This window comes from Chiloscyllium punctatum, chromosome 17 (genome assembly GCF_047496795.1).
Source record: "Chiloscyllium punctatum isolate Juve2018m chromosome 17, sChiPun1.3, whole genome shotgun sequence".
NCBI lineage: Eukaryota > Metazoa > Chordata > Chondrichthyes > Orectolobiformes > Hemiscylliidae > Chiloscyllium > Chiloscyllium punctatum.
This window is the reverse complement of record NC_092755.1, coordinates 68,586,033-68,598,034: the sequence shown is the minus strand read 5'-3', so window position 1 is coordinate 68,598,034 and position 12,002 is coordinate 68,586,033.

Below are 12,002 nucleotides of genomic sequence, written 5' to 3'. Positions count from 1 at the left end.
AATTTAGTTTGGCCAATTTTCTGTCAGACCTGATTTGTCAGGTGGTGGGTAAATTTAGAGTGTGCGATTTTGTTCCAATGGTCACCTGACCCACACAAGTTGGATACAGAACTGGCTCAAAGGTAGAAGACAGAGGGTGGTGGTGGAGGGTTGTTTTTCACACTGGAGGCCTGTGACCAGTGGAGTGCCACAAGGATTGGTGCTGGGTCCTCTACTTTTTGTCATTTACATGAATGATTTGGATGCGAGATAAGAGGTACAGTTAGTGAGTTTGCAGATGACACCAGATGGGCCAATGGGCTGAGAAGTGGCAGATGGAATTTAATTCAGGTAAATGAGAGGTGCTGCATTTTGGGAAAACAAATCTTAGCAGAACTATACGCTTAATGGTAAGGTCCTAGGGAGTGTTGCTGAACAAAGAGACCTTGGAGTGCAGGTTTATAGCTACTTGAAAGTGGAGTAGCAGATAGATAGGATAGTGAAGAAGGCGTTTGGTATGCTTTCCTTTATTGGTCAGAGTATTGAGTACAGGAGTTGGGAGGTCATGTTGCGGCTGTACAGGACATTGGTTAGGCCACTGTTGGAATATTACGTGCAATTCTGGTCTCCTTCCTATTGGAAAGATGTTGTGAAATTTGAAAGGGTTCAGAAAAGATTACAAGAATGTTGCCAGGGTTGGAGGATCTGAGCTACAGGGTGAGGCTGAACAGGCTGGGGCTGTTTTCCCTGGAACGTGGGAGGCTGAGGGGCGACCTTATAGAGGTTTACAAAATTATGAGGGGTATAGATAGGATAAATAGACAAAGTCTTTTCCCTGGGGTCAGGGAGTCCAGAGCTAGTGGGCACAGGTTTAGGGTGAGAGGGGAAAGATATAAAAGAGACCTAAGGGGCAACTTTTACACACAGAGGGTGGTATGTGTATGGAATGAGCTGCCAGAGGATGCGGTGGAGGCTAGTACAATTGCAACATTTAGGAGGCATTTTGGATGGGTATATGAATAGGAAGGGTTTGGAGGGATATGGGCCGGGTGCTGGCAAATGGGACTAGATTGGATTGAGATATCTGGTCAGCATGGACGGGTTGGACCAAAAGATCTGTTTCCATGCTATACATCTCTATGACTCTATGACTCTATGTATTTCTGCAATGATTAATCCTTGCTAAGTTGCTGCTTTTAAATAATTTTATTAAGTACGTTGAATCACCTATAATGGTTCTGAAGGGTTGGCCTGTGAGGTTGGCCTGAAATGTCTAGGGAAATAGAGAAAAACTGCATGTGCCCAAAATATTCTATAGATGTAGAGATAGAGAGAGAGGGAGATACACTGAGAATGAAAGAGGGTGTTTCATCTTGAGCAGGAGAGTGTAGGATGTCTATACTCTTTCAGTATAAACAGTGACACAAGGTATCTTGCTGAAACATTTGATATATTTTCCTAACAAGAAAAGGAACAGGTTCAGGGTGTCATTATGAACATGTAGCAGGTATCCATTTTCCAATGTCTCTAACTCAAGCTCTAACTCTCAGGTATAGACCTCACCATTAAGGAACACTTCAGTTTTAAAGAGTTTCAGTGGTTTACCGTGACCTGATTCATCCTCTGTGGCCTATTTGAACTTCGTATTGTTGGTCATATTCCTCTAAAAGAAATAATGTAATATGTTGGCCTTTAGATGCAGTGGAACCCAGATGTGAGCAAACAGAGCATCTCAACGATACTAACATGTTCATATCAGGATAGAAAATCTGGGATTTTACATTCAGGGATACGCAGTTAGGTAAGACCGAGAGTGAAGGTTCATTCTCAGGTGTAGGGTGGGGGTGTATAGGTGCCAATGGTCATAGGTGAACAGCATGGATCCAGTAGAAGTTATGTAATATGTTGAGTGAGACAGGAATAGTGGTTGTTGTAGTAGTGGCAATGGCAGTGGCAATGCCGATGATGGATGGTTGGAAAATGGGGAACAACCGCATTTCCAAAAGCCCTGAAATTATTCTTTGTCATCAGAGAATCATCTGCCTGGCATCAGGGCTACTGTCTTCTTAAAAGTGATGATCTCAACTCCAAGAGGTGCTGGTCAGCTCTACCTGGAGCAGTGACCACTGCTAAGACTGAAGCCAACTCAGACCAGCAACTATGGAATAGAACTCAGAAATCAGGTACATGGGTTGTGCGTGCCAGGTACAGTCAGTTAGATACAGGCAAAGTGGGAGGCCAGTGAGGGATAATTCCTAAGATGTTTCAATGAGGATGGTGCTTCCCAACAGGGTGCCCAATCAGGAGCACCCACACCCCTCCTCTCCCGCAAAGCACCCCTCCTCCACTATCACCCTTCTGAGCACTCAACAACACTCACGAAGCTTGACTTCATCCAGGACAAAGCAGCCTGATTGATTGGAACTCCCATCCATCACTGCCTTCATCACTGGTACACATCCATAAGATTCACTGCAATAACTCACTAGGGCTTTTGTAATAGTAACTTCCAGACTGCACAATTTTACTGGGCAAGCTTCCCTATGAGGCCTGGCACTGGTAGCATACCAGCAGCAGTGTGAAGAGGTCCATAAATAATTATTAATTGCGCTCGTAAGGGTCTCAATAATTTTCGGGACAGGAATGTGGGCAGCATGGTGGCACAGTGGTTAGCACTGCTCCCTCACAGCACCAGAGACCCGGGTTCAATTCCCACCTCAGGCGACTGACTGTGTGGAGTTTGCACGTTCTCCCCGTGTCTGCGTGGGTTTCCTCCGGGTGCTCCGGTTTCCTCCCACGGTCCAAAGATGTGCAGGTTAGGTGAATTGGCCATGCTAAATTGCCCATAGTGTTAGATAAGAGGTAGATGTAGGGGAGTGGGTGGGTTGCACTTCAGCGGGGCGGTGTGGACTTGTTGGGCCGAAGGGCCTGTTTCCACACTGTAAGTAATCTAATCTAATGCCATCCTTGACCTTGCCCACCTCTGACTGAATCATGGAGAACCACCCATGATTCATGATTCTGTGTTCACCTGTGCTTTCTAGCCCCACTCTCTCTGAATGCGTTAAATCTTGCCAGTAGTATGCATTCTTGGCAGCTGTAGTTAACTTTCATCTCCTTCTTTATCATTGAGGTTTTTATCCTGCATTGAGCTACAATCTTAATAACCTCATGTCTCACATTGTCAATTCCCTCCTTAAATAAATCTTCTTGCAGGACCTCAAGCATGTTGTTTCGAAGTTAGTGACTCAACAATTAATGGACATCTATGCTTACAAGACAGCATTTGATTGACTGATAAGTCAAGAAACCAGACCAAAACTGGAGGCAATGGGAATCAGGAAAAAATTCTCCATGGGTTCAAATCATACCCAATACAAAAGAAGGTGGTTGTGATTGCTTGAGGTCAGTCATCTCAATCTCAGGCCACCCTCAGGATAGGAGATCCTCAGGATAGTGTCCTTGGCCCAAATATTTTCAGCTGCTTCATCAAGATCTTCCCTCCATCATAAGGTCGGAGGTAGGGATGTTCACTGATACAATGTTCAGCACCAGCTGTGACTCCTCAGATACTGAAGCCATCAATATTCATATGCAGCAAGACCTGGACCATATCCAGGCTGGAGGAGATAGATGAAAAATATAATTCATGCCATCTCCAAGAAGAGAGAATCTGACCATCTCTCCTCAACAGTCAATGGCATGACCATCATTGAAAACCCTACTCTAAACATCAGGGTCATACAATTGACAAAAAAACTGAATAGGACCAGCAATATAAATATTGCTCCTATAAGGGCTGGTCAAATTCTAGGAATTTAGCGGCAAGTAACCCACCTCCTGTCTTCCCAAACCTATATGCCACAAGCCAGGAATGTGACAGAATACTTTCCATTTGCCAGGACGAGTGCAGTTCCAACACCACTCAACAAGCTTTTCACCATTTACACCAAAGCAGCCTGATTGATGGAGCTCCCATTCATCTCTGTTAACATTCAGTCCCTTCAACACTGATGCACAGTGGCACCAGTGTGTACCACCGAAAGATTCTTTGCAATGACTCACCAGGGCTTCTGTGACAGCAAATTCCAAAGCCCAGTTTCTATACCTAGAAAGAAAAGGGCAGCAACTGCATGGGAGGTGCCCCACTACCTGCAAATTTCCTTCCAACACACTCACCAGCATAACCTCAAAATTTCATTGCATCCTGAATAGCACTGGGTGAAAATCCTGTTACTCTGTCTCCCTAACAAAACTGTGGGGATTCCTAAATCTCAAGAAAATATCTCAAGGAAGTAGCACACAACCACACTTTCAAGGAGAATTGGGATGGGCAATAAATGCTGATCTGCATACTCACACACTATGAGCAAGACTGAAAAACATCTAACGTTTTCTTACATTGACTGGACTGATGTCAGTCAAAATCTAACCTTGTTGCCTGCAGAAAGCTGACAATTAAGCTGCTCTTTGCTCTCATACAACCTCAACACATGGTCTCTTTCAGCAGTGGCTCACTAAAACTGACATCTACAATTTTCTTGATTTTTATGGTTCAGTTTACCTGGTGTTATGTTAAGCCTTTTTTTCTTTACTTTGAATTTAAGATAATAAGAGAGAAAATGGTCAAGATTACATAAACCATTTATGTTAACAACTGGATGAGGGAATTAGAAGTGGCAGATCATCTATGCATTAATGATAATTATATTAGACATTTGTAATATTATGGAACACCATTTAAAGGTTGATAGTTGCATAAAATGTTTTCATGAGGTCAAAGAGTTTCTTTACCAAACTGTTGATCAGATGCACTGCCATTACAGACTCATGCCAAATGTACCCCACTGTATGTGATTTAGCATGATTTCTAAAAGAGCTTCTATATACCACATAATAGACTAATGAATAAAATCAGAGCACACAAAGTTAGTGTACAAGTAGAGTAGTCAGCTAGCTGATTTTATAGAAAGGGATAAAGGGTAATTTGTTAAGTAGCAGAAAGCAGGAAATGGGAAGTCACAGAATCATCAATGCTAGGATCTCAGTTTGCAAATAATATAAATAATTTTGGCAACGGAATCAACAACACAATTTCTAAATATACAGATGACACCAAACTAAGAAGAGCAGTTAATATGAAGGAATTGAAAGAATATTAAAATTAATTTTCCAACTAATACCCAATCTGGAAGCTTGTTAATGTTTTCCTGCAGTTTGATGCAAAATGTTTGCCTCTGTGAAAAATCCATATCATAAAATTCTTTGCACAGATTAACCAATGTAAAGATCTGAACTCAAATACTTGTAGTAAAATAAATACACATTCAGCTTGGATTCCCAATCATTCATAAGTAATTTACTTCTGTAAGCATTTTTGCTTTGTGAGACAGGTCCAATGGTTGTTTTTAATATTAGCTGCATAATCAACTAACAAGCTTCATTTGACATAAGAAGGGTTTGAGATATAAATATTGACTGGAAAGACTGCAACTTTTCTTCACTGGAGCATAGGAGATAGAGGAATGACCTTCTTGAGGTTTATAAAATCATGAGGAGCATAGATAAGGTGAATGACAATGGTCTTTTTCCTAGGGTTGGGTTATGTTTACTTTAGTGGTGGACAGGGATAGGAATATACCACAAGACAAGTGTTACAGCTGGGGGAAAGGCAATTACAATGAGATTAGGCAAGATTTAGGATGCATAGGATGGGGAAGGAAACTACAGGGGATGGCCACAATTGAAATGTGGAGCTTCTTCAAGGACCAGATATTGCAGGAGCTGTGATTTACTACGGATGTTGAATCTCCTGTCAAGAGGAAGAGGAAGGCTTATGTTAGGATGAGATGTGATGGCTCAGTTAAGGTGCTTGAGAGTTACAAGTCAGCCAGGAAAGAGAGAGCTAAAGAGAGAGCTAAGAAGAGCCAGGAGGGGACATGAGAAGTCTTTGGCGGATAGGATCAAGGAAAACCATAAAGCTTTTTTTATGGTATATTAAGAATAGAAATAGGTATATTAGGACTAGAATAAGATATGCCAATCAAGCATAGTAGTGGGAAGTTGTGCGTGGAGTCAGAGGAGATAGGGGAAGCTCTAAATGAAGACATACACACTAGAAAAACACAACGTATTTGAGGAGAATATCGAGATATAGGCTACTAGACTAGATGGGAGTGAGGTGCATAAGGAGGAGGTGTTAGCAATTCTGGAAAGTGTAAAAATAGGTAAGTCCCCTAGGCCAGTGGGATTCATCCTAGGATTCACTGGGAAGCCAGGGAGGAGATTGCTGAGCCTTTGGTTTTGATCTTTATGTCATCATTTTCTACAGGAATAGTGCCAGAAGACTGGAGGATAGCAAATGTTGTCCTCTTGTTCACAAAGGGGAGTAGAGACAATTATAGACCTGTAAGCCTTACTTTGGTTGTTGGTAAACTGTTGGAAAGGGTAATGAGAGATAGGATATATAATCATCTAGAGAGGAATAAGTTGATTAGGGACAGTCTATACAGTTTTGTGAAGGGTAGGTCATACCTCACAAAACTTATTGAATTATTTGAGAAGGTGACCAAACAGGTGGATGAGGGTAAAGTGGTTAATGTGGTGCATATGGATTTCAGTAAGGTGTTTGATAAGGTTCCCCATGGTAGGTTATTGCACAAAATACAGATGCATGAGATTGAGCAGTTTGGATCAGAAATTGGCTAGCTGAAAGAAGAGAGAGGGTGGTCGACGGGAAATATTCATCCTGGAGTTCAGTTACAATGGGGTACCACAAGGATCTGTTTTGGGTCCACTATTGTTTGTCATTTACATAAATGACCTGAATGAGGCATAGAAGGATGGGTTAGTAAATTTGTAGATGACACTAAGGTCGGTAGAGTTGTGGATAGTAACGAAAGATGTTGCAGATTACAAAGAGACATAGATAAGCTGCAGAGCTGGGCTGAGAGGTGGCAAATGGAGTTTAATGTAGAAAAGTGTGAGGTGATTCACTTTGGAAGGAGTAATAGGAATACTGGGCTGTTGGTAAGATTCTTGGTCATGTAGAAGACCAGAGAGATCTCAATGTCTAGGTACATAGATCCTTGAAGGTTGCTGCCCAGGTTGACAGGGTTGTTAAGCAGGCATATGGTGTGTTAGCTTTTATTGGTAGAAGGATTGTGTTTCAGAACCATGAGTTCATGCTGCAACTGTACAAAACTCTGATGCAGCCACATTTGGAGTATTGCATACAGTTATGGTCACCATATTATAGGAAGGATGTGGAAGCTTTGGAAAGGGTTCAGAGGAGATTTACTAGGATGTTCCCTGGTATGGAGGGAAGGTCTTACATGGAAAGGCTGAGGGACTTGAGGCTGTTTTCATTCAAGAGAAGAAGGTTGAGAGGTGACTTAATTGAGTCATATAAGATAGTCAGAAGGTTAGATAGGTTGGATAGTGTGAGCCTTTTTTCCTGGATGGCGATTGGCTAGCATGAGGGGACATAGCTTTAAGTTGAGGGGTGATAGGACAGATGTCAGAGGTAGTTTCTTTACTCAGAGTGTAGTAAGGGCATGGAACACACTGCCTGCAACAGTAGTAGACTCACCAACTTTAAGGGCAGTTAAATGGTCATTGGATAGGCATATGGATGAGAATGGAATAGTGCAGGTTAGATGGCCTTCAGATTGGTTCCACAGGTCGGTGCAACATCAAGGGCTGAAGGCCCAGTACTGTTCTGTAATGTTCTATGTTCTATGTTGGGGGATCTCAAAACTAAGGAGCATACTTTTAAGGTGAGAGGAGAAAGATTTAAAAAGGACAGGAGGGGCAACTTTTTGACACAAAGATTGGTTTGTGTGGAATGAACTACCAGAGAAAGTGGTGGATGCAGATAGTTACAATGTTTAAAAGACATTTGGATAGATTCATGAATAGGAAAGGTTTGGAGGGCTATGGGTTGAGATCAGGCAGGTGGGACCATTTAGTTTGGGAACACGGTTGGTTGCAGGGTTTGTTTCCATGCTTGTACGCTCCTCCCACAGTAATGTGCTGAAGATTGTAAATTTGAAAATTCGTATTTGAGCAAATTTATTATTATTCTAATAAAATTAACTGTATTTTGGGCTTAAACTTTGGAGATTAAAGCGCTTGAGAGCCGATTTAAGAATGAGTGCTTATTTTAGTTGAGAATATCCTAATCCTTCTATTATGTAGTATATACAACAATACTTAACAGTCAAGAATATGAATGAAGAAAACATGGTAACTGCGGAGAGTATCAGCCATGTAGCCAGCGAGGCAGACATTTGCTTTGCTAACCTTCTCCTCCTTGGCGATAGCAACATGTCAAAACAATTACAAGATGCAGCTCTGTTTACATTTAGTATTCAGGCCACGTGAGAAACCTTACTGCTGCATTTGTTTTAAATCTTCAAAGTGACCATGCCAAATGACTGTTTTGGGTACTATTAGAACCTCACTTTGAATCTTCAAAAGGATTATGTATGGATGCAGTGATTTGTACTGCTAGCTGCAAACTTAGAAAAGATACAATGTAAAAAGGTAATAAAAACAGACAGCATTAAAAATACTCCACAGGTCTAGCAGCATCTATGATGAGGCAAAGTCATATTCAACTCAATTCATTCACTTGCTTTCTTTTTCCACTGATGCTGCCAGACATGCTGAGTTTTTATTTCATATTTCAAGCACCTGCAGTACTTTAATAAAATAAAGAACTATAAATGCTGGAAATCTGAAACAAAAAGAGAAACTGCTGGAGAAACTTAGCAGGTCTGTCAGCAGATAAAACAGAGTTAATATTCCAGCTCCACTGACCCTTCTTCAGAACTGACCTCATAGCGTCATAGAGTCATAGAGGTGTACAGCACGGAAACAGACCCTTCGGTCCAACCCATCCATGCCGACCAGATATCCCAACCCAATCTAATCCCAGCTGCCAGCACTTGGCCCATATTCTTCTAAACCTTTCCTATTCGTATACCCTTCCAAATGCCTTTTAAATGTTGCAATTGTATTACCCTCCACCAGTATTTTGTTATCTATAGATTAGACAGAAAAAGTAAGGAAATATTGTCTTCAACAGGCTAGCTCTATTATACAATGTTTGTATGAGGCCAAATATCTTAAGAAAACTTTTCCAGAATATTTTTTTCCTGTTTTCACCGTGTATGACTTCCAGAGGTGTTTCTCTCCATATTAGATTTTACAGCTTCAATGTTAGTTTTCAGTTCATTTAGTTGATCCTCAATATGTTTGCTGCTTCCCGTGCATTCAACACTGCAAGAAGGTTTGGAGAGAAGAAATTAATATTCATCGATAATGTACCTTAAAGTAACAATGTTACAGTACCACTTACTCTAAGAATTGTAAACACTAGAATTCAATTCAGTACAACAGTAACAGAAGTAAGCAATCATATAGCTGTATCAACATAAAGCTTGAAAAAGTCTCAGGAACTCTGTCATGAAGGTAAACTGAGCTTTTCTCTCATTAACATCCTGCAGTCTCTAAGACCAATGTAAAACTATTTTTAATCATTGAAATATCTTGAAAATGTTGATCAACCTTATAAGCAGTAATCTCTGGGGTGTGTCAAAACTGCTGTGGAGTTTATTAGTGTAGAAAGGTCAAATTTTTGATCAGTGGTATACAATTTTTTGTGAGTAAAGTAAGTATTGGCTTATCACTGATTTCAATATGCAGACTGAAAAATAAAATGTTATAATTTAGCTTTAAAACTAAGACAATTTAACAGAAATCAATCTGTTGTAAGTTTAAAATACTGAAATCAATCGAAACTAGTTTCATGTACGAATTTTAAACTGCTGGGAAATCAGAAAATTATAAATGTAAAAAGTACATGTGAATGTTGAAAAGCTAACATGCAAAGTGTTCAACCAGAATATTAATACGTTTTATATTGTACAATTGTAATAGCCATTGTTTTTATATGGCAAGATATTACAATGCTTCAAGCATCAGCACAGTTTTAGAGGATAAAGGATGCAGAATTAATTTCCCGCTCCACTGAATCCCCAAATCTTCTCCACAGCTATATGGGAAGGTGAGCAGATATAGGCATGAGAGTGGGAATTGAATGAAGGGGTATTTTCTGGCTGTGCAAACTAGCTGACACAACTCATCCACCCATGCCTTTTTTGCAGAAGTAGCTCTGCAAGACCCGAGAAAAGAAATGGCAATTAAAAGGATTTAACAGTCAACAAACAAAACGTATTGTATGTCAGGAAAGCTGACAGAGATAAATATTACCAGTATTGTTCCAAGTAGAGTTCAAGTGATACAATATTTATTCCTCTGAAAGGATTTGAAAAATTATAACTTTAGTCATATTTGAAGCATAAATAACATAGTGCAATGTATTTAAGTACTCCCTGTTGCATTATTCTACAATAAAATCCCTTAGATTTTTGTTAAGTAAGTTTGGAAACAATTATAGTGCAAGCCTATGTACGAGCAGAATACCAACAGGGAGCAGCGGAATGTTCTATTCATTTTGCCCATGAGTTAAAAGAATGCAGATTTGCTGATTTATGAAATCAATTGCATATTTTAACATTTCCTATAGTATTTGTTGCTTGTTTACCCCTTGCTCTGATTTATTCTGTGTTTGCACTTTCACAGTCAGACATTTATTACAACAACATTGAAGTGTTTCATATTCTTTCCCATAATGTTTATATGTGGATTTGTGTATTTTCTTACCTTGAAGTGACTGACTCAATTTTATTAACTGTGCATATGGGTTCCTTCAAACCCCAAATACCCGAGTGTGGATTAGGATATCTAGAAAAATCTTGATGAGTAAACAATATGAAGTTTATTGCATTCCTCAATAATAGTTTTCTTGCGAGTGTTTACAGGTGACATGAACATGACCTCCATTACTAAAGAAACTAATGGGGCTAAAGACTGATAAATTCCGTGCACTTGGTGGATTGCATCCTAGAGTTTAAAGGAAGTAGCTACAGAAATGATGGATGCCTCGGTAGTAATGATTAGATTCTCTATAGTGTGGAAACAGGCCCTTCGGCCCATCAAGCCCACACCAACCCAGACCCATTTCCCTTTGACTAATGCGCCTAACACAATTGCAATTTAGCATGGCCAATTCACTTGACCTACACATCTTTGGATTGTGGGATCAAACCCACATAGACACAGGGAGAATGTGCAAACTCCACACAGCCCAAAGCTGGGGTCAAACCTGGGTCCCTAGCGCTGTGAACCAACCGTGCTAACCATTGAGCCCTCATGTCGCCCCAGCCACTGAGCCACCATGCCGCTAATCTTCAAGGAATCCTTTGATTCTGGCAAAGTCCAAAAAGATTGGGAAACTGCCCATATAACACTTTCATTTAAAAAGGGAAAGTGACAAAAAAAAGTGTTTACTGTCGGCTAGCTAGTTTAACATCAGTTATTGGGAAAATGTTAGACTCTATTGTAAAGAATGTGATAGCAGAGCATTTAGAAATGCATAATATGATCACGCAGAGTTGGCATGGCTTCATGAAGGGGATATTATGCCTGAAAAATTTAAAAGAATTCTTTGAGGAGGTAACAAGTAGGGTAGATAAAGGAGAATCAGTGGATGTAATATATTTGGATTTTCAGAAGGTGTTTAATAAGGTGCCACATCTAAGGCTACTTAATAAGAGCAGAGCCAAAAGCATTGGTTGTAATTTAACATGAATTGAGGATTGGAATCAGGGCAGCATTTTCAGGATGGCAACTTGTACTAGGAGTGCCACAGTAATCAGTGTTTTGGCCACAATTATTTACCATATACATTAATGACTTGGATTGAGGAGTGAATGTACTATAGCCAAGTTTGGAGATGACACAAAAATAGGTGGGAAGGCAAGTAATGAGGAAGACACATAAAGTCTATAGTAAAGTCAAGTGAGTATGCAAATCCTTGGAATACGATGTAGGGAAATCTGAGGATATTCCACTTTGGCAGGAGGAATAGAGGAGCTGAATACTATTTGAATGGA